At 35.3% G+C, this 25,586-nt stretch overlaps 1 pseudogene; it reads left to right on the plus strand.

Annotated features, from left to right (window-relative positions):
• Positions 1–18,877: 18,877 nt before the first annotated feature.
• LOC127788756 (wall-associated receptor kinase 2-like) lies at positions 18,878–24,834 on the plus strand (annotated as a pseudogene).
• Positions 24,835–25,586: the final 752 nt, after the last annotated feature.

Consider the following 25,586-nt stretch of genomic DNA (forward strand, 5'->3'; position numbering starts at 1 on the left):
CTAAACAACATAGTCGTCTATCTACTTGGAAAATTTGGAAAGTTAACAGATAACATGTAGAAGCACACTTGATTGATAGTGGTCATTTTGTTTAATTTATATTTTACCTTCCATTTACTTTAATACATAAATGTAAATAAGAAAGTACCCCTAATTTGGATTCAATAAAAATATCTAAAAAATCAAAATCCATAAGAATAAGAAAGTAGAATTTGGGTTTTAGTAGAAACTTAGGATTTTGTGATTTTACCACCTCCAAGATATACACTTTCTATTTCTTGAAAAAATCGTTAAAAATCATTTTATCACCAATAAATGTTAGCTATTGAATTACCGGGAGTTAGTTTTCTAAAAAGAAAACATTTTCATATACATATCCTTATAAGGTGCTAACCTTCCAGACTTAGAAAAATATGACTTTGAAATCTTGATATTTGAAATTCATTTGGTTTTCATTCTCACAAAGTAATACTTCATATTGAAATTGATTTAAGTTGAAAACCACCACCTTGATTCATGACTTAGGGATTTAATAAAATATGTTTTTCATCATCAAAACTAAGTATACAAAAGTATAACAACAAGGATTTATGTCTCTCATTTTTTACTGTGCTGGGTTGTTCCTTGTATCTTTTATTTGTTGGCATAGGTGTCTGTATATATTTTTATATACTCCGTGACCGCTATTCTAGCAGGGTACCTATGTGCGTGCATGTATATCATTTTGCTTCCGCTGTTGTATTTCTTATGTATGCATGCCAGGGTATTTTTGTCTTGTGTTTCATTCATTTTTCCCTTCCATAAGAGCTCCCGTTCGGGTAGTCCGGGTGGTTGGGATATCCAGGTAAGGGTGCTTACATGTTTAAATCGAATGCAATAAAATAGAAAGGATATGCTCGAACACATGGAACATAAGACGTGAGCAACAACCCATCCACAGATGAAACCAAGAGTGACCAAGAGAAAGTAAAAGGCATGCATAAACCACTCACCTTTAAGGTTTACCTTGTTGGGACACTATTCACCATCTTACGGGAATGGGTTTTCTTACTGTTTTTCAGTAGTTTTGGTATAAACTCTGAACCTTCCAGCGAGGTTGTTTTTACTTTGATTCCGGTATAACCTTTCCCTCTTTTCTTTAGACAATTCCTCTAAAATCCTTACTCTCTCTCAATCCCACCAATATTTCCCCAAAGTTTCCCTCTTGTTGAATGTCTCTAAGAATACCCCCAAAGGCCTTATATTTATAGACTTCCTGGGCCAATCACACATCGCCACCTTGCAAGGTCATTATGAGACTTCAAATCCTATCTCTAAGTGACCAATGAATGCTTGCCACATGTCCTTAGGGATAAGGTTTGGAGACTTTGGAGGCTAAGTAATCTTAGAGACTAAGCAAAAGACTTAGCAAAGACTTGGAAAAGACTTTAATAAAGACTTGGAGAAGACTTACTTTAACAAAGACTTGGACTTGGACTTCAAAACGATCCAAAGCTACATTTGATTTGAGTTTGAAATCCAATATATTTAGAAGCAATATTTTAAGGTTTCAACAAACGACGCTTCGGCCCGAACTTTTCACGTAACTTCACTTAGACCCTTTGCAACTTGGTCCCCAGGCCATTTTTAATTGCACTTTTTGGTCCCTGAAAAATTAATAAATTACGCTAATACCCTAAGATTTTATATAAATTACACTTTTACCCAACTTCAATATTTATGATTTTGCCACTGGTTCATATAAATTGAACCTTTATCTCAAGACTTCTATAATCCTTTAAAATGACATATTTTCTTAAGTATTAGAACCTAATAACCTTAGGTATCACCTCATATTTGAGTTCGAAAATCTGGGGTATTACATTAGGGATCTTCTAAGCGGGGCGTATGCAGTTCTGTTGAGCAGGGCTAATGTCGCCAATCCGACTGGGAGATCCTTTACTTCCTGCATCGCAATTCTGAATCGCTCAACATATTGCTTTAGGGATTCATTCGTCTTTTGCTGCAAGCTCATTAGATATATAATACTCTTCTTTTTCAGGAGATAGATGGAGAATACATTTAGGAATTCTTTCTTCAACTATTTGAATGATCGTATATGTCCTGCTGGTAATTCAGTGAACCACTATTGAGCCTATCCTGCTAGGGAGAGCAGGAAAGCCATGCACCTAGTGACCTCATTCCATCCATGTAACACGGCCACTACGACAAAGCGTTATAGGTGCTTCTCTGGGTCCTCCCTTCCCGAGTATATCGAAAGTTGCGACAGTTCAAACCCTGGTTGCACTGGTTGCCTTTGGAGTTCTTCAGATAGAGGAAACCCCTTTGGGGGAGTTTCCTTTAGCACCATCACTACCCGCTTCTACTCTAGCACCTCTTCTATGAGGCATTTGATGTTAGATGCCCTGAGTATTTCCTGTTCTACTCCATTTTTGCAAAGAGATGGGGCATAAAGAGCTCTTGAGTAGGTGTTTTATGCTATTTCTTTATACATGGGAGCTTTCCTTACCCTCATGTCATGTTTCCTTCTCGAGTCTATCATTTCTAAGACTTGGTTATTCAGCCCTGGAGTTCCGATTCGTATCCCATGCTGTGTGGTCCTTGGGGGCTTGTCTTGGGATCTCTGGTGTTCTCCCCCTGCATCGGTTTGTCCTATGTGAGGAATGTGAATGTCCGGCATTAGTTCGTGTAGCAAAGTGGTAATTCCCTGTAGTCTTCTCATTTTTTCCTCATTGTTCATCCTAAGTCCATCATTCTGTTATTTCAGCTCCTTAAAATTCTTCTGTAATTGTTCATAATCTGAGAGTAAGACTATGGGTGGAGCTATCGTCGTGGGTCCTGTAGGTATTAAGGTCACCATTTGGGGTTGAAGACTACCCAAATAAGTGTTGTTCCCGACTAGCGGACATTGCATGTAGGACCTGTTTCTCTTGCCCTGTCGCATGTCTCCTCAATCCAACTACATGTACTTATCCTTATTCTGAACGCTCCATGCCCCCAGTCCGACGGTCTGGTCACCTTCAAGCATAGGAAAGTTCTTTGGACGCACTTCGTTTCCAGGGTGATCTTTTGAAAATTCTGGTACCGTAGGGTGTACTTGACTAGGGCTGCTTATGGCTCTCGTCCTGGTATAAGCACTCCTTCGGGAGGGGTTAGGCGGGTTCTCCAAACTGGTTGATCTTGTCCCTCACGACATTTTGTGTTGAGATTGGCTTTTTATTGCGTTTCCCATAGACAACGCCAAATTGTTGTTGCCAAAATATAACAATTAAAATTTATGATATGGGGTCCACTCGAGTTTGGTGTCGGGTGAAGTTAGGTTGTCATGAGAGAAGTTGCCTCAAGGGAGTTCACCGAAAGGATGCCCGCCACAAGGATTTCTCCACAAGCTCTTGCACCATAAGGTCTTCGCCACAAGCTTTTTTGCCACAAGGCCTTTGCCGCAAGCCTTCTTGCCACAAGGTCTTCGCCACAAGCTTTCTTGCGACAAGGTCTTAGCCACAAGCTCTTTCGCCAGAAGGTTTTCATCGCAAGTCTTTAACTCCGCCACAAGGTCTTACCGCAAGGTTTTTCCTTCGCCGCTAGGTCTCACCGCAAGATTGTACCTTTGCTACTAGGTCTCGCCTTAAGGTTTTTCCTTTGCCACTAGGTCTCGCGCGCAAGATTGTGCCTTTGCCGCCAGGTCTCATTGCAAGGATTTTCCTTCGCCACAAGGTCTCGCCGCAAGGATATTGTCCTGCTGACCCTCAAAAATGGGTTAGAAGGCTCATGGAAATCCTCTCCCACAACAACCCTCAGATACCTAAGTCAATACCAAATCCCAATGACTATTCACGAAAATAGTAAAGATGCAATCAAAGTCTCTAAATTTTATCGAAATTGGAAGTCTTGTTCATTGTCTTGTAGCTGGGTATTTATAGGGCACGACTCTCAAAGATAGCTGGTGTTGACATGTGTCGATTACTAAATGGGTTAAAGAAGGGGAAGGTTGTCACGAAACTGCTGCAAGGCAGCTCGCGATTAGCCCTACCACGGGGCTGGCACCCGAGCCAGCCTTGCCTAGTTGTGAGCTGCAGCGAGACTGGCCACGGCTAGCCCTGCCTCGTGGTCAACTCGACCATAATGCTGGCCCTCGCGAGTAGCACTGCCTTGCGACAGACTGCCGCGAGCTGGCTCTTGCGGCCAGCCTGGCCGCAAGGTTGGCCCTTACGGCTAGCTTAGCCACGAGGCTGGCCTTCGCGGCCATCATTGTCTCGCTGTAGGCTGGCACGAGGCTAGCCTTCGCGACTAAACTTTTTATTTATTTTCTTTTGGGAAAAAATTTCTCAATTTTTCTCCTACCAATTTTTCTTGGCCCAACAACACATATTAATATAACTTTTATATAAAAAATTCAAATTGAGAAAAAATTATGGGTAGAAAGAATAAAATATCACTACCTAAATATTGCCACACAAATTACATGGCATTGGACACCTATTTATAAACCTAAATCATTTATGAATGTACATAGAAAATCATATTCTGATCAGAAGATGATTCATGAAGATAATGCTCCATATGAGATAAATTCTACTTAAAATTGAATTTGACAACATCCTATTTATAGTCAAATTCAAAATCCTAATTACAGTTAAATTAGAAAACCCAATCACAAAAGAATTAAGATTTTGAGTCACAATTATCATAAATCTCCACCTTGACTCAAATTATATTTTATTTGACAACATATTTAATTAGTTGATTAAAGTTTTCAATATGATACTCAAGGAAAACATGCATCCACTCGATTAATCCTTTGAGCATTAGATGTTACTTGATTATAAGAATTCAAATACTCGAGTAATATGTGAAAGTTAGTTATAACTGACTTTCCTAACATATATGCCCGATTAATATTTGATTTTATTCGAGTAAGAGATATGTTACTCGAGTGATAAATTAACTTGATTAATTCTTTTAGAGTTTTGCTTTACTTGATTAAAATATTTTCATTAAAATTTTATATTTAATCTTCGTCATCAAAATATTTACATTTAATTTTATATAATAAATTTACTTAATGTCACCCAAAACTTCTTAAATATATATAGATTTCCATTATTATTACCCTAGAAAGGAAAATAAAAAAAAAAGTTCGATAATGAAGAAAGAAATGGTCCTAGATAATGAAGAAACAAAAAATGTCAATTCTAGATCTAAATAGTGAATGACAGCCTATTTAATTTCTCCCATGACTTTGACCCATTCTCATGCAACGGCGGTCTGTTTGGCAATCGATAAATTGGGGTTGGTGAGTGAACGTGATCAGTAGTCAATAAAGATTATCTCAAATGAAGAAGTACAACGGTTTCTTAGAAAATTTCCAGACAAAAAATCATACTTGTCAATACTGTTCCATTATGGCCTAAACGTGTCAATTTTTTTGATCAAAAATCAGAACGAGCATGCCTTTGTTTCGTACCAGTCAAAATCTCACCCATTTCAACTGGTGTAATGCCCATTTTGAACAAAATGGGAATTCTGGACGAAATGCCCTTTTCTTGTTCTTCTTTTTTTTTTTATTTATCCAATTCTCTTTCGTTTCTTATATACATATATTATAGAATATTATATATATATATATATAATTTTGAAACAAAATGTCGAAATGTTCCATACCAAAATATATTATTTCAGAGAGAAATTCGAAATGATAGTCAAAATAATATTAAAAATTGTTGTGTAGACTGTAGAATATGCTAACTTAAAAGGGGGTGAATTAATTTTTTTTTACCCTTTAAGAAAAATTTAAATCAAAAGAAAATTAAAAAATGTAGCGCACACAATATAAAGTGGTTCAGCTTAAATGTCTAGTTCACTATCTTGACTCCTCACCAAAGATTTTGACAAACTAATTTTATCTTAGTAGATTTTAAGCAAGTTCAGCTACTAATCTTTACACAATGACTTTTTAACCTTGGTTTAGCCACAATCAATGTTTGTTACAGGATAAGACTTAATTTTTACAAATTTCACAATGAAATGTGATCAAAAAAATTTCTCAAGAGAAAAGAAAGATAATACAAGTAATCATGATCTTCTCTTGAAAATACAAAGCATTACAGAAAAATAATAAATTTTAGTACACTTTCCTTTTGAATAACTCAAGTAAAATGCACGACGCACGTGAAAGATTGAGAGATTGTGAAAGTAGGAAGAGTTCAACTCAATTGATTATGTATTGTCTATCTATAACATTTTTTGGCAGACTTCAACTCCGACTTATAGTCTTCTAGCATTGAATGTAGACTTAAACAATTAGAATGTTAGTTTTGTGTCACAACTATCACTTTTTGCCTTTATAATCCTCAAACAATCAGTTAGAAATTCATAAAATATGCATATGTTGTTTGAAGATTATTTAATACACTGAAAAGTACAGACAGATTACATTTAATGAGTTGTAATGGCTATATTTTTCAAAATCTATCAAGTATTACTCGAGTACAAATTAGGCATTACTCAACTAAGTTTGATTTTTACTTGACTATGCATATTTTGTAATCGATTACTTTTGTTACTTATTCAAGTATAAAGATACCTTTACTCAATTAATTTTGAATTATAAAAAAGTTCTTTATATACTCGATTACAAAAAACTATTTACTCGATTATAAAAAGATCCTTACTCGAATACAAAACTCTTATTTGATTAAACTTAAGATCCAGAGTCCTAACTTATTTTCAACCTATGTTAACTCGATTACAAAAATGATTTACTCGAATATAGAGACATTAATCAATTACAAATTTTATATTACTCGATTATTTTAACTCGATAGAAGGATACATTATATATTCGAGTATAAAGACTTATTTAATCAAGCATACTGTTGGAAATGAAGCACCCAACGACACCGTTTCTCACTTAAAGACCCGGGCATGAGGGTCAGCTATAACAATGCCACGTGGCACTGGAGGGCAGCTCGGCAACTGCCCGAGCGTCCTTCATCTCGATGGTTCCCCTTGTCTCGTCCTTTTGCAATCTAGACCGTCGATGCTGCCTTTAATCTGGTGCAATCCGAGCCTTTCAAATGCATTGTGCGACCCCTATTTATTTACTGTGCATTGGGATATGTATTGTGACAGACGAGAGAGAGAGAGTGTTGTCGTTAGGGCTTGAAGGGGTCTTTCTCATTCCATGAATCAAACTCTCTTCGGCTCCTTCTGGTTTTCTCTCTGGTTGAATTGGGTAAGCCTCTGATCTATTTCTTGTTATGATTTTGAGGTATTTTTGATAGAGAAATTGTCTCTATAAATACGAGTGATTGTGAGGCTTGTATACAGTGTGTTTGTAAACCCTATTTTTAACTCCGATAGTGCAGTGAGCTCTTCGTTACCGGAGCTCAACGTGGACGTAGCCCTTTCGGGTGAGCCACGGTAAATCTCTCGTGTTCATTCTGCTTTCCATTTTTTATTCATACTTGTTTATGGTGTATGTTGATTTCTGATTTCGACTCTGTTGTATGTTAGAAAGGGTTTTACATCAGAGATTCAGATTGTGTGTATGTTTGGGTTGCCTTCTGTTTGCGCAACAAGTGGTATCAGAGCCTTTTTTCTTTTGATATGCACTGTGTGAGTCCTTGATTATTTTCTAATCTATTCAGAGTCGAGTTAGGGTTGTTAGTCGCCTGGTTAATCTTATTTTTTAGCCTTTAGGGTTTTCTGAAAAGTCACGGTCAGTAGGTGTTTATTGTGTGTCTTTGTCAATGTCTAGGGTTTCATTAGACACTACAAAAAAATTGATTTTTAGCGGCGGTTTCTAAAACCGCCGCAAAAAATGAAATTTTGCGGCGGTTTGCAAACCGCCGCAAAATACTATTTTAGCGGCGGTTTTTTTTTACATTTTGCGGCGGTTTTCAAAAAATCGCCGCTAAATTTAGAAAATAATTAAATAATTAAAAAATAAAATTTAATTTAGCGGCGGTTTCTGAAAAACCGCCGCTAAATTCAAAAATTATTAAATAATTTAAAATTAAAATTAAAATAATATTTGCGGCGGTTTTCAAAACCGTCACAAAATTCATTCAAAAATGTAATTTAGCGGCGGTTTCTGAAAAACCGCCACTAAATTCAAAAATTATTAAATAATTTAAAATTAAAATTAAATTAATATTTACGGCGATTTTCAAAACCTCCGCAAAATTCATTAAAAAAATTAATTTAGTGGCGGTTTCTGAAAAACCGCCGCTAAATTCAAAAATTATTAAATAATTTAAAATTAAAATTAAATTAATATTTGCGGCGGTTTTCAAAACCGTCGCAAAATTCATTAAAAAAATTAATTTAGCGACGGTTTTTGAAAAACCGCCGCTAAATTCAAAAATTATTAAATAATTTAAAATTAAAATTCAATTAATATTTGCGACTGTTTTCAAAACCACCGCAAAATTCATTAAAAAAATTAATTTAGCGGCGGTTTCTGAAAAACCGCCGCTAAATTAAAAAATTATTAAATAATTTATAATTAAAATTAAATTAATATTTGCGGCGGTTTTCAAAACCGTCGCAAAATTCATTAAAAAATGTAATTTAGCGGCGGTTTCTGAAAAACCGCCGCTAAATTCAAAAATTATTAAATAATTTATAATTAAAATTAAATTAATATTTGCGGCGATTTTTCAAAATCGTCGCAAAATTCATTAAAATATTTAATTTAGTTTTCAAAAAAGAAATTTCCCCCGAAAACTTGCATTAATAATTTACAATTAATACTTATTGTATTAATAATTTATATTTTATAATTTGCATTAATAATTTAAAATTTTCAGTTGCTTTGAAATAATAAGTAGTAATAAAATTTTTCCCCAAAATTTGCATTAATGATTTACATTTAATACTTATTGCATTAATAATTTACATTTTGTAATTTGCATCTTTATATATATAAAAGAAGGATAGTTTTCAAAAAAGAAATTTTCCCCCCAAAACTTGCATTAATGATTTACAAATAATACTTTTTGCATTAATAATTTGTATTTTGTAATTTGCATTAATAATTTAAAATTTTCAATTGTTTTGAAATAATAAATAGTAATAAAATTTTCTCCCAAATTAATGATTTGCATTTAGTACTTATTGCATTAATAATTTACATTTTGTAATTTGCTCTTTATATATATAAAAGTAGGATAGTCTTCAAAAAAGAAATTTCCCCCCAAAACTTGCATTAATGATTTACAAAACTTGCACTAATTATGTAAAATTAATAATAAATTTTAAATATACAAGTTTTTCAATGCTAATTGTTTTCTATTAAATTTGCATGAATTTTATGAGAAATATTAATAGACAACTTAAACTATTAATTAAGTCATAGAAAAGTATCTATTTATTTAATATATTATTTTTATATCTTTATTCTATGTATATTTATATAATAATAAAATATGATAGTCAAATAAAGTATTTTGCCAAATGTCAATTATTAGGGTTGTCAAGTATTAGAGTTTTTCAATGCTAATTAATATTTAAGTTATCACATTTTTAAGACTATGGAAGAAATCAAAATTCATTTTTTTTAAATTTTGTTATTATTGAAAAAATTTATTTTTACTCATATTTAAGAGTTTTAATTTATATTTATAATTATAATATAATAAATAGAAAATAATGAACGTCTTTAAGTGGAAATATTATAGATTTTATAATATTTATTTATAAATAAATATAATATAATAAAAAAATTTATAAGTATATTGAATTAAAAGTGTTCTTCATTAGCATATTGAATAGTGAATAATTAAGTAAACTTAAATTTTTTCAATATGATTAAAGATTAAAAAAATTATAATTATCAATTTAGTTAAAATTATTTAAAATAATAAATTTATTTTTTTATTTTTAAATTAAACTCTCCCATATATCATGCGGGTTCACCACTAGTTAACTAAAAATTTAATTTAAAAAAATAAAAATAAAAATAAATTTAACAAAATTTTAATAATTTTAAAATATATATAATTTTTTTATTTTTAATAAATTAATTTAGTTAATTTAATTCAATTAATTTATTTTTAATTTATTTCTTTATTTTTTTTAAAAATGATAAATTAATTAATGTTTTTCTTTCTATATTAAAAAATATAAAATATAATTCTAAAAAGTAGTGGTATATAATTTATATATGTAATTATATAACAAGGGAAGTTGGTAGATCAGGCGGTTTCAAGCATGCAATGGCATAGAGGAGGTTGTGGGTTCGAAACTGGGGAAGGGGGAGGCTGAAAATTTAATTTTCAGCCTCTCCACGTGGCGCGCGGATAAGCGGCCACGTGGCTGGGCGGGTGGGCAACCGTGTGGGAGCGGGCGGGTGTGAGAGTAAAATTTTTAATTTTATTTTAATTTTAGCGGCGGTTTTAAAAACCGCCGCTAAAATTTAAAATTTTAATTTTTTTAAATTTTTTATTTTTTTAAAATTTTAATTTTTTTAAATTTTTGCGGCGATTGAAAAACCGCCGCTAAAATAAAAACTTTTAATTTTTTTTTAATTTTAGAGGCGGTTTTTAAAACCGCCACTAAAATTAAAAAAACCGCCGCTAAATCATTGATTTTGCGGCGGTTTTAAAACCGCCGCAAAATTAGTGATTTAGCAGCGGTTATTCCAGCGGTTGGTCAAAACCGCCGCTAAATGCTCCACGACAGCTGGTTTAGCGGCGATTTTGAAAACCGCCGCTAAATGCCAATTTTTTTGTAGTGAGGATACCTTCGTGCAAGGTGAAGATGACAATAACCCGATTTGAAATCGGAACATTTGATAGAAATGGGGATTTCAGGAGTTGGAAAAAGAAGATGAGAGTATTACTCTCTCATCACAAAGTGTTAATTGCACTTGAATCGGATGACAGAAAATGGTCCACTGAGCAATCAGCCAAGACCGATGAGATAAGGGAGGAGGCTTTCAACCTAATATTTCTCCATTTGGGGGATGCTGTTATCAAAAAGGTAGACGGTATGACTAACCCCCTTAACTTATGGAATATACTTGAATCTTTGTATGCTGTTGTCTCTACTCTTAACTTAGTTTATTTGAAAGGTATGCTATTCAATTTTAAAATGAATGAATTGAAATCTATAGATGATAATATAGATGAATTTACTAAACTTACAGTAATGTTAAGAAGGACTGACCAAGCCTTAGGTGATACTAGTGAGGCAATGATATTATTAAATTCATTACCTGAGATGATTACAATGTGGTTAAACATGCTTTACAGTACACTGGTATTGTGCCTACATTAGAACTTGTAATTTCTGGTATAAAGGCTAGGGAATTAGAACTTCACACCTCTAAAAAATTCAGTAACAACTTATTTATAAAGGGAAAGTTTGAAAAGGGTCAGGGTAGCTTTAACCAAAATCAGAATGGGGGTACGGGGCATAAGGGAAAACAAAATGGGAAGAAGGGAAAACAAAAACAATCTAAATGGAAATGCTACCACTGTGGAAAAGAGGTTCATATTAAAAAATACTGTTATGATTTCATTAAGAAACAAAAACAGGGTGGGAATGTGACAATAGCTACCAGTAACTCAAATGCCTTGGCTGAAGTTTTAAATATCTCTTGTACATCTACTGTAAATGAATGGATTATGGATTCTGGATGTTTCTTTCACATGTGTCCAAATATAGATTGGTTTCAAAACTTTAGCCCTAAAGAAACTGGCACTGTCATTATGGGAAATAATCATTCATGCAAAATTAAAGGTATAGGTGACATTTCTCTGAAACTACATGATAACAAAATTAGAATGTTAACTGATGTGAGATATGTACTTGGACTAAAACGAAACTTGATTTCTCTTGGCACCTTAGATGAATTAGGGTTTTCATATAAAGCTGAAAATGGTTTTCTGCATGTACTTAAGAATGTTGATCTTATTCTCTCTGGTACAAAGAAACATGGTTTATATGTGTTGAATGGTTACTGCCATATTCCATCTGCATGCATGTTTAAATCTGATAGAACAGATTTGTGGCACTTGAAACTTGGGCCATATGAGCCAGAAAGGACTACAGGCACTGTCCAGCTAAGGGTACCTTAGTCCAATGTCTGCAGATGCCTTAGGCTTTTGTGAGCCATGTACCCTAGGCAAGCAACACAGGCTGACCTTCCCAACGGGAACTCACCTGGAGAAGGTATGTCTAGAGTATTTGCACGCAGACCTTTGGGGCCTTTCCCAAGTTCCTTCACATGGTGGTAACAGGTACTTCTTATCCATAATTGATGATTTTTCTAGGAAGGTATGGATATTTTTAATGAAATCTAAGGATCAAACTCTAGAAAAATTTTGATCATGGAAAATTTTGATTGAAAATCAAACTGATAGAAAGATCAAAACTCTAAGAACTGATAATGGATTGGAATTTTATAATAGAGACTTTGATGACTTGTGTAAAGCTCATGGTATCCTTAGGCACAGAACAGTAAGAAACACCCCTCAGCAAAATGGGGTTGCTGAGAGGATGAGTAGAACCCTCTTAGAAAAGGTTAGATGCCTTTTGTTTACTGCTGGTATGTCTAAAACCTTTTGGGGACAAGCCCTGTCTATAGTTGCCCACCTAGTGAATAGGAGCCCCTCTACAGTTATAAATTTTAAGTGTCCCGAAGAGCAATGGACTGGGAGAAAATTGAACTTAGACTATCTAAGAGTGTTTGGTTGCGAGGCTTATGCCCATCAATCAGTTGGAAAGTTAGACCCCAAGGCTATTAAATGTGTCTTTGTGGGATACCAAGAGGGAACCAAGGGTTATAGATTATGGGACAGAACTTCAGGTGGAGTTAAAATCATTATTAGCCGAGATGTAAAATTTAATGAATCAAATTTTCCATGCAAATCAGATTATAATGAAGATAACTCAACACCTAGCGAGCCTAGCGAGATTGCTTTAGGCGGTAGCACCCAAATTGAGATGGAGCAACAGGACTCTCCTGCTACTCCAAACCCAAATGACCCACACACTTTTAGTGAGCCCTTAGACCAAGAAGAAACATCTGATCAAGAAAGTGATCATGAGGCCCAACCTAATGATCTGGAAGTTGAGGAGTATGACTCTCCTCAACAAGACCTAAGTAATTATCAACTCACCAGAGACCGAGTGAGGAGGTTAATCAGGCCTCCTGTTAGATATGCATATTCAGACCTGATATTCTGTGCTTTAGTAGCCAGAATGGATATGAGGAGCAGTGAGCCTACCTGCTATGAGGAGACTGTTAGCTCCCATAACAGCATTAAGTGGAAACAGGCTATGGATGATGAAATGACCTCTTTAAAGGTTAATGAGACTTGGAAACTAGTTCCAAGACCTGATAAGCAGAAGTTAATTAAATGTAAATGGTTGTTTAAGCTTAAAGAAGGGATGTCTCCATTTGATCCTCCAAGATTTAAAGCAAGACTTGTAGCTAAAGGTTTTTCACAAAGAGAAGGAATAGACTACACTGAAATCTTTTCACCAGTAGTTAAATTCAAAATCATACGTATGATGCTTGCTGTTGTAGTTCAATTTGACTTAGAACTTGAACAAATGGATGTCAAAACTGCTTTTTTACATGGAGACATAGATGAGATAATTTACATGGAACAACCTGCTGGGTACATTGATAAAAATCATCCTGATCATGTCTGTTTACTTAAAAAATCATTGTATGGATTAAAACAATCTTCTAGGCAATGGTATAAAAAGTTTGATAATTTTGCTGTTGAGATTGGTTTTAATCGAAGTAAATATGACAGTTGCTTTTACTATATACTATCAGATGTCCCTGTTTATCTCTTACTGTATGTTGATGATATCTTAATTATTAGCAAATCCAAGTCAAAGATCTGTGAGTTAAAGTCACTATTAAACACTAACTTTGACATGAAAGACTTAGGACCAGCTAAAAAAATCTTAGGAATGATAGTAGAAAGAGATAGAAGCAAAAGAAAATTGAAAATACACCAGCATGATTACCTTCTTAAAACGGTTAAAAAATTTGGTATCGCTGAATGTAAAACTATCAGTGTTCCCTTAGTTGGGCATTTTATATTGTCTAAAATTTAGTGTCCATCATCTGAATCAGAATCTCTAAAGATGGAAAATATACCATATGCAAATGTAATAGGGACCATAATGTATTCCATCATAAGCACTAGGCCAGACCTAGCATATTCGATATCCCTATTAAGTAGGTTTATGTCCAATCCAGGAAAAACTCATTGGGAAGCCTTAAAATATGTATTAAAATACATTAATGGTTCTTTACATGTTGGCTTAAACTTTGAGAAAATAAATGACACTCTTGACCTAGTAGGATATGGAGACTCAGATTTTGCAGGAGATAGGGACTCCTGTAAGTCCACCACAGCATATTTCTTCACATTGGATGGCAACTACTTTAGCTAGAAGTCCCAATTACAGCCTTTAGTTGCTCTGTCTTCCACTGAAGCTGAGTATGTGGCGGTCACTGATGCTTTCAAGGAAGCTATCTGGCTTCAAGGTCTCTTGAGGGAAATAAGTCTTCTACAAGGTAAGGTCAAGGTATTTTCTGATAGCCAGAGTGCAATTCATTTATGTAAGAATCCTGTTTATCATGAAAGAACTAAACATGTTGATGTGAAATTTCATTTTGTTAGAAATCTGGTAAGTAATGGAACTATTGAAATCCTCAAAGTGCCTACAGAGGATAATCCAGCTGATGTTGGGACAAAGGTAGTAACTGCAGCTAAGTTCAAGCACTGCTTGGGCTTACTGCATGTTGAAGTTGGTTAATCCAAACCAACCAGAGCAATGAAGGTAAGGGAAAGAGTTTGCTGCACTTATTGGTTTTCTATCCCTTGTATCGTTGATGCTTCAAGATGGAGATTGTTGGCAATGAAGCACCAAACGACATTGTTTCTCACTTAAAGACCCGGGTAGGAGGGTCAGCTACAACAGTGCCACGTGGCACTGGAAGGCAGCTTGGCAACTGCCCGGGCGTCCTTCATCTCGATCGTGCCCCTTGTCTCGTCCTTTTGCAATCTAGACCGTCGATGCTGCCTTTAATCTGGTGCAATCCAAGCCTTTCAAATGCATTATGTGACCCCTATTTATTTACTGTGCATCGGGATATGTATTGTGACAAACAAGAGAGAGAGAGTGTTGTCATTAAGGCTTGAAGGGGTCTTTCTCATTCCATGAATCAGACTCTCTTTGACTCCTTCTGATTTTTTCTCTAGTTGAATAGGGTAAGCCTCTGATCTATTTCTTGTTATGATTTTGAGGCGTTTCTGATAGAGAAATTATCTCTATAAATACGAGTGATTGTGAGGCTTGTATACAGTGTGTTTGTAAACCCTATTTTTAACTCCAATAGTGCAGTGAGCTCTCCGTTATCAGAGCTCAACGTGGACGTAGCCCTTTCGGGTGAACCACGGTAAATCTATCGTGTTCATTATGCTTTTCATTTTTTATTCATACTTGTTTGTGGTGTATGTTGATTTCCGATTTCGACTCTGTTGTATGTTAGAAAGGTTTTATATCGGAGATTCAGATTGTGTGTATGTTTGGGTTACTTTCTGTTTGTGCAACACATACTTCATTTTACTCAACTAAAACTATATATGTATTGGATTATTTTTAGAGATAACAGGGCATTCACTCGATTATACAATCTTTTAATTTAATTAACAAGAGCATAAAAAAGAGTGTGATAATGAAGAAAGAAATAGTCGTAGATGAGATGGTGGTATCCTTGACCCATCAAATTGTATAATAATTTGAAATGAGTTGGCATATCAAGTTGAGTATTAGGGACTGCAATCCTTATTATTTCGTCTCCATGGGGTGCATGGCAAGAGGCCAAGAGCAACTTCTCTACCTATATAATTTAGCTTCGAATTTTTCCTTTGGTTGACGAAGACTAATGTACCAATTTACTCTTTCCAAATCAAACGACGAGATTTCCTCAATAATTATTATACAATGTGGAATTGGAATCTTTCTTTGTATATTACAATTCAATTAAAATGTCAATTCTAGACCCAAACAGTGCATGACACTCAACTCAAGTGATATATGACAGCTTGTGTTCTCCCGTCACTTTGACCCGTTCTCATGTAGCGGCAAGTCATATGCATGCTACAAAATAAGGGTGTGTGAGAGAGAATCCAACCAACTTAGGGGTTGAGAGAGAGAGAGAGAGGAATTTAGGCTCAAAGATGGGAAAGATGGAGGATATGAGCCAATCAAAGGCGAGGATTGAGAAGAACCCTATGTTTACAAGAGAGAGATAGGCGGTGCATGCTTCGTCAATAGGAAAAGACAAACCACAAATTAACAAATAAATAAATAAGAGAGTACAAGAAATTAAGGATAGCATGAGAGATGATAGGAGAGGGGCTTTAGCGAAGGACAATAATGTTATCTTTGGTGAAAAGGAGAGGGAAGGTTAGGGGTGCCAACTCAAGAAATTTTAGTGCTAGAAAATTTTATGCTAGAAAACTCCTAAAGAAAAGCTTTTAATTAAATATAAAGGATTTACTTAAAAATTTTATGCATGAAATACTCTCTCTCTCTCTGTATATTGTTGTCTTTACATTACTCTAAAACCAACCAAAAGAAAAACCAAAATAATGAATTAAAAGTGAAAAAAAAATCATTTTCTTAATCTTTTCATGCAAATATTACCCCTTTTTTTTCAAAAAAAAGAAAAAAGTGAGATACTAGAATTTAATGCTTTGTAATTATCAGGTCTTAAATAGTTAAAACAAATACTTTGTAATGGTTAATTTTTCAAATTTCAACCTATATTATTCTAGTGAAATTTTGCATTACTCGAGTAAGATCTAGAGTTATTTGAGTAGGCTTAATGGTTAGTCAACTAAGCTAAGATATTACTCAATCACATCTTTTCCTTGGTCAATTATTAATTTCAAATATAGAGACACTCTCTCTATCCAATAATCATTAGTTAACTAAGACACTTTAGTTACTCGACTAAGATTTAATATTACTTGAGTGAAAAAATTACTTAATTGATTAATAATTTGAATTATAGAAACTCACAATCTGTCCAAAAAATATTATTCGACTAAGATACTTAGTTACTCAATTAAGATATGGTATTACTCGAGTACACGAATTACTTTGTCGATTAATAATTGAATGATAGAGATTGACTCTCTATCCAACAATATTTTACTTCACTAATCTAATGATTTTCTCAAATAAAATAAAAGTTAAACGATTATTAAACATAAATCCCTCGTAGTCGATTAATAGTTCTGGTATAAAAAGTTGACATTCTCTCTCAAATTATTAATTGAATAAGATTTTTTAATTACTTGACTAAATAATTATTTACTAATTTGAAGTGAGTTGGCATATCAGATTGAGTATTAGGGACTGCAATCCTTATTTATGACTTAATTCATCATCTCCACGTGTGCATGGAAAGAGGGCAAGAGCAACTTCTCTACCTACCTGTATTTTCTTGGTTGACGAAGACTAATGTACCAAACAGTGACTCAAGTGAATGACAGCCTGTTTTCTCGCTTGACTTTGACCCGTTCTCTTGACCCGGCAAGTCATGCACGCTAGAAAATTCGAAACAATAGCAAATAAATAGTATTGAAAAAAATTCCATTAAAATAATGTGAACTCCATAAATTTAGAAATCATAAAATTAGTTTGGTTAATATTAACAAACTATTTTGAGAATTTTTTTTTCGAATAAATGTATGAACATTTACAGTTAACTTGGTAACCTAGTAATAGATAGTGGCACTGAAAAATTTGAGTAGTGATGTCTGGGTAAAAGTTAAAATTAAGGGCATTATTGTTTAATCTCACAAAAATGCATAAAAAAAAATTATTGATGTTACTCATTATAAAATTAAAGAAATTAATTAAGAAATGCATAAAAAAATTAAAAGTGTTTCTAATTGTCATGGGGTGCCTTAAAATTTTCCTAAGTCTTGAGAAGTCTCTCGATGATTCATTTCCTTGAGAGTCTCTAGGACGATAGTCTAATCCGGTGAGAGGTTAATTATATTTATATTTAGTAGTAATTATTTGCTTAAGAAACAAGTAGAGACCATGAGAGGTTAATTATACCATTTGTAATTTGATTTTTATTGAGGTAGTATTGTTAAATGTCTATCACTAATTAGATTATTTAAGGATGGGTAATGTTAGCTATTATCTTAAGGCATTGAGATAATTATTTTATTTTATTTTTAACATTGAAATAATTTTATTAATTGGTGACAAATAATTGCATTTTAAAACATTTAATTCATTGATTAATAGAATTGTTTTGAAATTAAAAAAATATAATGAATATGTTTTGTCAGAATATAATAATGTATATTTAGCATTACCCCTTTAAGCATATAGTTAATAGATTAATGATCAAAAAATCAAATACTTAATCATGTTAATAATGAAATAACTACACCTGATAGTTATTTTTAATGAACCCCATCTATCAAAATTCCTAGATCTACCACACTAAGTTAGGAACTCAACTTTTATAGCCTCACAAACCTAATTGATCTTCTTTTAGGTTAAATTTGATATGATCGATCCCTTATCATGATAATCAGAGTGAAGAGTTAATTATCATATAAACCTAATAAAATATTTTTAGACCCATATAATCAACTATAGATAAGTGTGCTACTACTATATTAATTAATCTTAAACAGAATTACTAATCAGATGGTGACTAACCATAAGAGTGAAAACAATTAAGTAAAATCAGTTACCACACTATATGTCCCTTCTACACCAAGGTAAAAACAAATGTATGAATTCTGAGCTCAGCTGAATATATTGTTCCATGTGTATATAAATATATAGTTCCCAATCCCATGTGCCCTTCAAGACTACATCCACCATATCTCAACTTGAATCATGTCCCCTCTTGTTTTCTTGGGCCTATCATGGCTCCTCCTGGCACAACCCACGCTAGTACCCGCCGCCGCTACCAACACAACAGCCAGCGGCTTCATGAAGAGCAAGCCGGGCTGCCCACTGAAATGCGGGGACCTGACAGTTCCCTACCCATTCGGAATCGGCGTCGGATTCAACTGCTCCTTCGGCCCCGACTTCGACGTCAACTGCAGCGACGCCTTCAACCCTCCCAAGCCCTTCATCAGCACCGGTAACCTCGAAATCCTTAACATCTCCGACTCCCAATTACGCATCAAGAACATCGTCGCTTCCACCTGCTACAACCAGTCCGGAGGCCTCACCCAATTCTACGTGGCGTGGGCCAAGCTGGGCGATTCCCCCTTCACCTTCTCCGACACCGCCAACAGGTTCACCGTCATCGGCTGCGACGACCTCGCCCCTGATCATAGCGACGCAGGGCCGGAACTTCTCCAGCGGCTGCCTCTCTTACTGCACCAAGAAAGAGGACTTGCTCGACGGGTCCTGCACGGGGATTGGCTGCTGCCAAACTAAGATTCCCAAAGGGCTCAAAGGATACGAGACTACGTTGGTTTCCTTTAATAATCACACCAATGTCTCGACGTTTGATCCTTGCAGCTACGCCTTTCTAGGCGAGGAAGAAAGCTTCAAGTTTCACTGGTCTACCGACTTTTTGGATCCAAATTTCATGAAGAGGACCGAAGAGAGTGTGCCTTTGGTGCTAGACTGGGTGATTGGAAATCAGAGCTGCACTCAGGCAGAAAAATCCAACACTTTGGCTTGCCAGAAGAACGCTCGTTGCATTGACTCAGAGATCGGCTATGGAGGGTACCTTTGCAGGTGCAACAAGGGTTTTCAGGGCAATCCTTACCTCACTCCGGGATGCCAAGGTTTTGTGTGTTATGATTCTCCTTCTTCTTTTTCATCCTTCTAACCCATAATTACTTGATTACAAGATTGACAAATTTTGCAAAATTCCTATGCAGAACATGCAGTGCTATTAAAGTATGAAATAACTAACCATTGAGTTTTTTTTTTTTCTCAAGTAAATGGATAAATAGTCATCTTATCATTTTGCTTACACATTTTACATAAAGTTTCTGTTCAACTGGGCCGGCCCATGGAGTTGGGGGCCCTAACCCTTTTAAAATTTGGAGACCCTTTAAAAAAAATAAAAAATATAAAAATTTTATTTTTTATTTTTAAGATATAAAATCACTAATTAAATTTTTATATTCTAACTTCAAAAGTAATTTTTTTTAATTGAAAATGTATTCAAATTACTTAATTTTTCTTGTGACATAATTGAATTTAAGTGTGATTTTATTAATTTTAATTTTGAAAACTTTTTTCTACCGAAACTACAGTAATATGGATAGTTAATAATATTTTATAAGTTATTCATGTATTTGAAAAAGAATTTACATTTTTTATAAAATTTAGTACCGCGAATAGTGTTTTTATTTAAAATATGATCTTGTAAAAGTTTTCATCTTTTTGTAAAAAAAAGAAAATAATGTGTATATGCATGGTGTGACTCCAAAAAATATTATAACATCAACACATGAATTTTTCATACCATAAAGAATTAAATTAAGATTGTAACAATCAATGGTGTATAAAATGCTCTTGAATTTATATCTACTAATTTTTTTTACACACTTTGTTATTTACCTTTCATCATATTAGATTCACTATCATATTCTTGCCCTCTTACATTATTTATATTAAATTCAATTTTTTTTAGATTACTTGTAAGTACATTAGAAATATCTTGACAAGAGATATTATTAACTTTTAAAAATTTTATAAAATGATTTTCTATTTTTATCGGATTTATTAAAATATCTACACATCTTTATATAAAAGATATTTATTCTTTATGAGTTATATCTATAATACAATCAACTATAATTAAAAATATTTGATTCTTTGATTTTTTTAATAATAATATTTTATATTTTTAATGTTAAAATATTTATCATTAGAAATTTATTGGACCCATTTTTGGATAAAAAATATTTTTAATGTTAAAATATTTAAATATTTTTACTGTTGAACTTGGTAAAAAAAAATTATTAAGGACCCTCTATAGACAGACAAAACAATAAGAAGACAACAAGAGGACCGGTGACGCGCACACTGAAGGCTAGAGCAAAAAGAAAGGGGCTTCTGCCAACTTTTTTTTATTATATATTATTATTGTTGTCAAATTACAACAATAATATTTATTTATCTAGGGATCAGGCTAAGCAAAAGTATCCATCAATGTTAAGGGTCCAAGGTGTCATTCGCGAGGCTTCAACGGATCCGGATTGGATCAGAATTGGAATTCAACAAGGCCTGGGCCTGGAATAGTCTTCAAAATCTTCTTAGCTACCCAAAAAGGTCTTCATGTGACAAGCGATGTAGGGCCCTGAGGTGGTCTTCAATAGATTGGTCTTCCAATGCTAAGGGCAAGCTGTCCAGGATTTAGCCTGCGAGCATAACAACAGTTAGAAAGCCATGTGAGGGAATTCCTCTCGCGGGCCCTCTGATGGCCAAGTTAGACAACATTTTGAAAAATACGTCCAATGCATGTTGCAGATAATATGCATGACATTATCGATATGTGCATAAATGCTCATATTTATGCTGATGAAATAACTATTGGTGAGTAGTTGCTCTTTCATGAATAGTACTGTTCAAATAATTGACTGGCCTAAGAATCGACTGGCTTTGAGTAAGAACCGACTGGCCAAATAACCGAATGTCCTAATAATCGAGTAGCCTTGAGAAAGAACCGACTGGCCTTCAGAAAGTAACGGTTGGCCTTGAGTAATGGCTGGGTCTTCATAAGAACCGACTGGGTCTTCCTTAGAACCGAGTGGCCTTGAGTAACGATTGGGTCTTCATAAGAACCGACTGGGTCTTCATTAGAACCGAGTGGTCTTAAGTAACGATTGGGTCTTTATAAGAACCAACTGGGTCTTCCTTAGAACCGAGTGGCCTTGAGTAACGATTGACTCTTCATAAGAACCAACTGAGTCTTCATTAGAACCGAGTGGCCTTGAGTAATGACTGGGTCTTCCTTAGAACTGACTGGCCTAAGAACCAAATGGCTTAAGAACCAACTGACCTAAGAAACGAGTAGCCTAAGAACCGACTGACCCTTTGAATGCTTGAGAGCAAAATAGAGTTATTCTTCCTCCAAGAATTCATCCCCTCCAAAATGAAGAGGCAAGCCTTCTATTTATAGACAAATGAAGTGAGGGACACGTGGCAATCATTCTGGGCTTTCAAGGGGACACGTGGCAACCATCGAGAGCTTCCCAGATGGCATATTCTCAACGTATTCGGCTCTGAAATTTTGAAGAAGCACGAGCTAAGAACTGAGTTGGACCCACTCGGTTCCAAAGAACCGAGTGAGTCTCGGTGATGGCCACTACTTAAATCGGGGGGCCCTTAATTATAACCTAGACCCAGTTCAAAGGAATCGATTGGGGGCACTCGCCCCCGTTAATAAAACGAGAGGGGAGCCGAGGCTCCCCTAATTACAACCGAGACCCACTCGGGTCCAAATTTCAACCGAGTGGGGGCTTGCTCCCAAATTGCTGCGCCCATGCCTGCTATTATATTTATATAATATTCAAGACTTGCTGGACTTCCAGTTATTTAATAATATTCTTGCTTCAATTGTATCTTCACGTCTTGGGCAGCTTGGGCTTCAACTTCAATCGCTAGGCTTCAAGACTCCACTAATTGATTAAATATTCCAATTGCCAAGCTTCAACTTCAACTTCCTCAGATAATTTAAATTGATTTAATCCTCAAGTGCAAGCTTTATATTTTAATGCTGTTGATGGGCTGCGACTTGGTTCCACTCGCCTTTTGTAGGACATATCAATTATATAATCTTATATATATATACACGTAAACAACGTAACACCCTTTCAATTTCAATTTGACAATTTATTTTTCAATTCAATTTATGTCTGTCTTTTCTTTTAATTATATATATGTAATTTATATAAATACATAAGGCCCGGGGCCGGCTTATAAGACCAATAAACACATCTATTTAGAAGAGATTGAGCTGTGTGCATTAATATTTGTTTCCTTGTGCAGATATCGACGAGTGCAGTGATTCGAACTTGAACGACTGTGCTGAGCATGCAATTTGCAACAACAGCCCTGGAAGCTACGACTGTTCCTGTGCTAAGGGTTACTATGGCGATGGCAGAAATCAGCGTGGCTGCATTGCAGAAGCCTCACAGTTTCCAGTCATCAAGTTCTTTCTAGGTATTATCTTTTACTTAGCAAAACAATAAGAACAACTTATACTTAATTACATGTATACAAAAGCGTTTTCGTATGTGCACGGAACATTTGCCTTGAAACACTTGCCTTACATCTTAACAGGTACAGGTTACTTGTGTTAAAGGAATAAAGCACAACTATACATAGTCCCACAAAAAATGTTCTCTTTTCCGTGTACCTGTGGAAGTATTTGGTTTGAGTTGTAGTTCAAATTTGATGCAGGATTGAGCTTTGGCTTCTTGGGACTACTCATTTGTGCAACTTGGCTTCACTTCGGCTTCAAGAGAAGGAAGCTCATCAAGCTTAGAGAAAAGTTCTTCAAGCAAAATGGAGGCCATCTCTTAAGTGTGGCAAATGTAGAGCCCTCCAAGATCTTCACAGCAGAAGAACTTGAGAAAGCCACCAGTAACTTCTCTGAGGATCGCGTACTTGGCCGAGGTGGATATGGAGTAGTGTACAGAGGAATTCTTCCTGGAAATCATCTGGTTGCCATAAAAAAGTCTCGGATAATGGATGAGGGACAAATAGAGCAATTCATCAATGAGGTGGTAATTCTCACACAAATAAATCATAGAAATGTGGTTAAGCTCTTAGGTTGCTGCTTGGAAACCGAAGTTCCTTTGCTCGTTTATGAATACGTGTCTAATGGAACGTTACTTTACCATATCCATAAAAGTGGAATCTCTTGGTTATCATGGGAGAGTCGTCTTAGGATAGCCTCTGAAGTTGCAGGTGCACTTGCTTATCTTCACTCTGCAGCTTCCATGCCAATAATTCACAGAGATATCAAGTCAGCCAACATACTTCTAGACGATACTTACATCGCAAAGGTATCGGATTTTGGAGCTTCAAGATTGGTGTCATTAGATCAAACTCAAGTGAGTACGCTTGTTCAAGGGACATTAGGGTATTTAGATCCCGAGTATTTGCGCACTAGCCATTTAACCGAGAAGAGTGATGTTTACAGTTTTGGCATTGTTTTAATCGAGCTCTTGACTGGGAAAAGGCCCATTTGCTCTGAGAGGCCTCAAGAAGAAATGAATTTAGCCACCTACTTCATTATGTCGATGAAGGAGAATCGTTTGTTTCAAATTCTAGAGCATCGTGTGGTTCGAGAAGGCAGCTTGGAGCAACTCCAAACATTTGCAGAGCTTGTGAGGAGATGCTTAAGAATGAAAGGTGAAGAACGGCGCACAATGAAGGAGGTGGCAATGGAGCTAGAAGGTTTAAGGAAGTTTACTAAGCATCCTTGGGCAAATCATCATCAACAATATCATCAAGAGACTATGAGTTTGATGAGTGAATCCTCAGATCTTTATGGTGTGCCATTGAGTCCTTACAATGCTAACACTGCTGAAATTTCTGGTCAATATAGTTTGGGTAGCAACACAATATTCCCAACTAATGGTCCTCGCTAAGGGAGATAAGAAGTATCTTATGTGACCAAAGCATATCTTTACTGTATTTTCGAGAGAGAGAGAGAGAGAGAGAGAGAGTAGAGTATATCTCACTATATGTATATTTTTCATTCCTTTAGGAAATATTGCTCCTTTAATGTAAGAAAAAATATATATTTTTTTAATGTGGAGTTGGATACCATCTGCCTATGGTGTGTCATGCATTACTCTATTTAGAGGTGTGTAAATTTGAATGGAGAAATAGACCAAATTGAAATAATCGGTCCAATCCAAGATGGACGATCTTGGCTTGGAAGATGGGCAATTATAGTTTCAAATTCAGTCTTAGACTAAAAATCAAAATTTTAATATAAAAAAATTGCCCACCACCCCAGCTCCCTATGCACACAACCAACAAGCCCCCAAATTAATAATCCCTTTCTTGGTTCTTCAATCTTCTTCTCTTTTTCTATCTCCTCCTCAAATTACTATATGTCAAAAATGATAGACGTCCAAGAAGGGAGTTGGACCGTCTGGGCCCAATATCGGTCCTCCCCTTAGGCCCAATCTCGGCCCTCCCCTTAGGCCCAATCTGGTATTCCTTCTGGACCCAGCCTTGGCCCAGCGTTAGCCTGCCACGGCATTATTACAACTCTCATTGGATATTCGCGTAGCAATCCCAGATCCTGCCCTTATTAATGGCGAATCTCATCCATATTAATAAGGGTGCCATCGCCACCATGTTACCACTTGGGAATCTCCATTGGCGCCGAATTTTCAGTCCCATCACTTGCAAACGCACGACTCATGCATGCAGGAGGACATCTCCTCCTTCTATATCAGTCAGCTCGCTTCAAAGTCAAGGTATGTTATGATCTCTGACCTACTAATTCACTGTCTCTCTTTACTCCCTTACTCACTCGACCATTAGAGTGCTTGCAGGTGCCAGCCGCC

Source organism: Diospyros lotus, chromosome 13 (genome assembly GCF_014633365.1).
Source record: "Diospyros lotus cultivar Yz01 chromosome 13, ASM1463336v1, whole genome shotgun sequence".
Classification (NCBI taxonomy): domain Eukaryota; kingdom Viridiplantae; phylum Streptophyta; class Magnoliopsida; order Ericales; family Ebenaceae; genus Diospyros; species Diospyros lotus.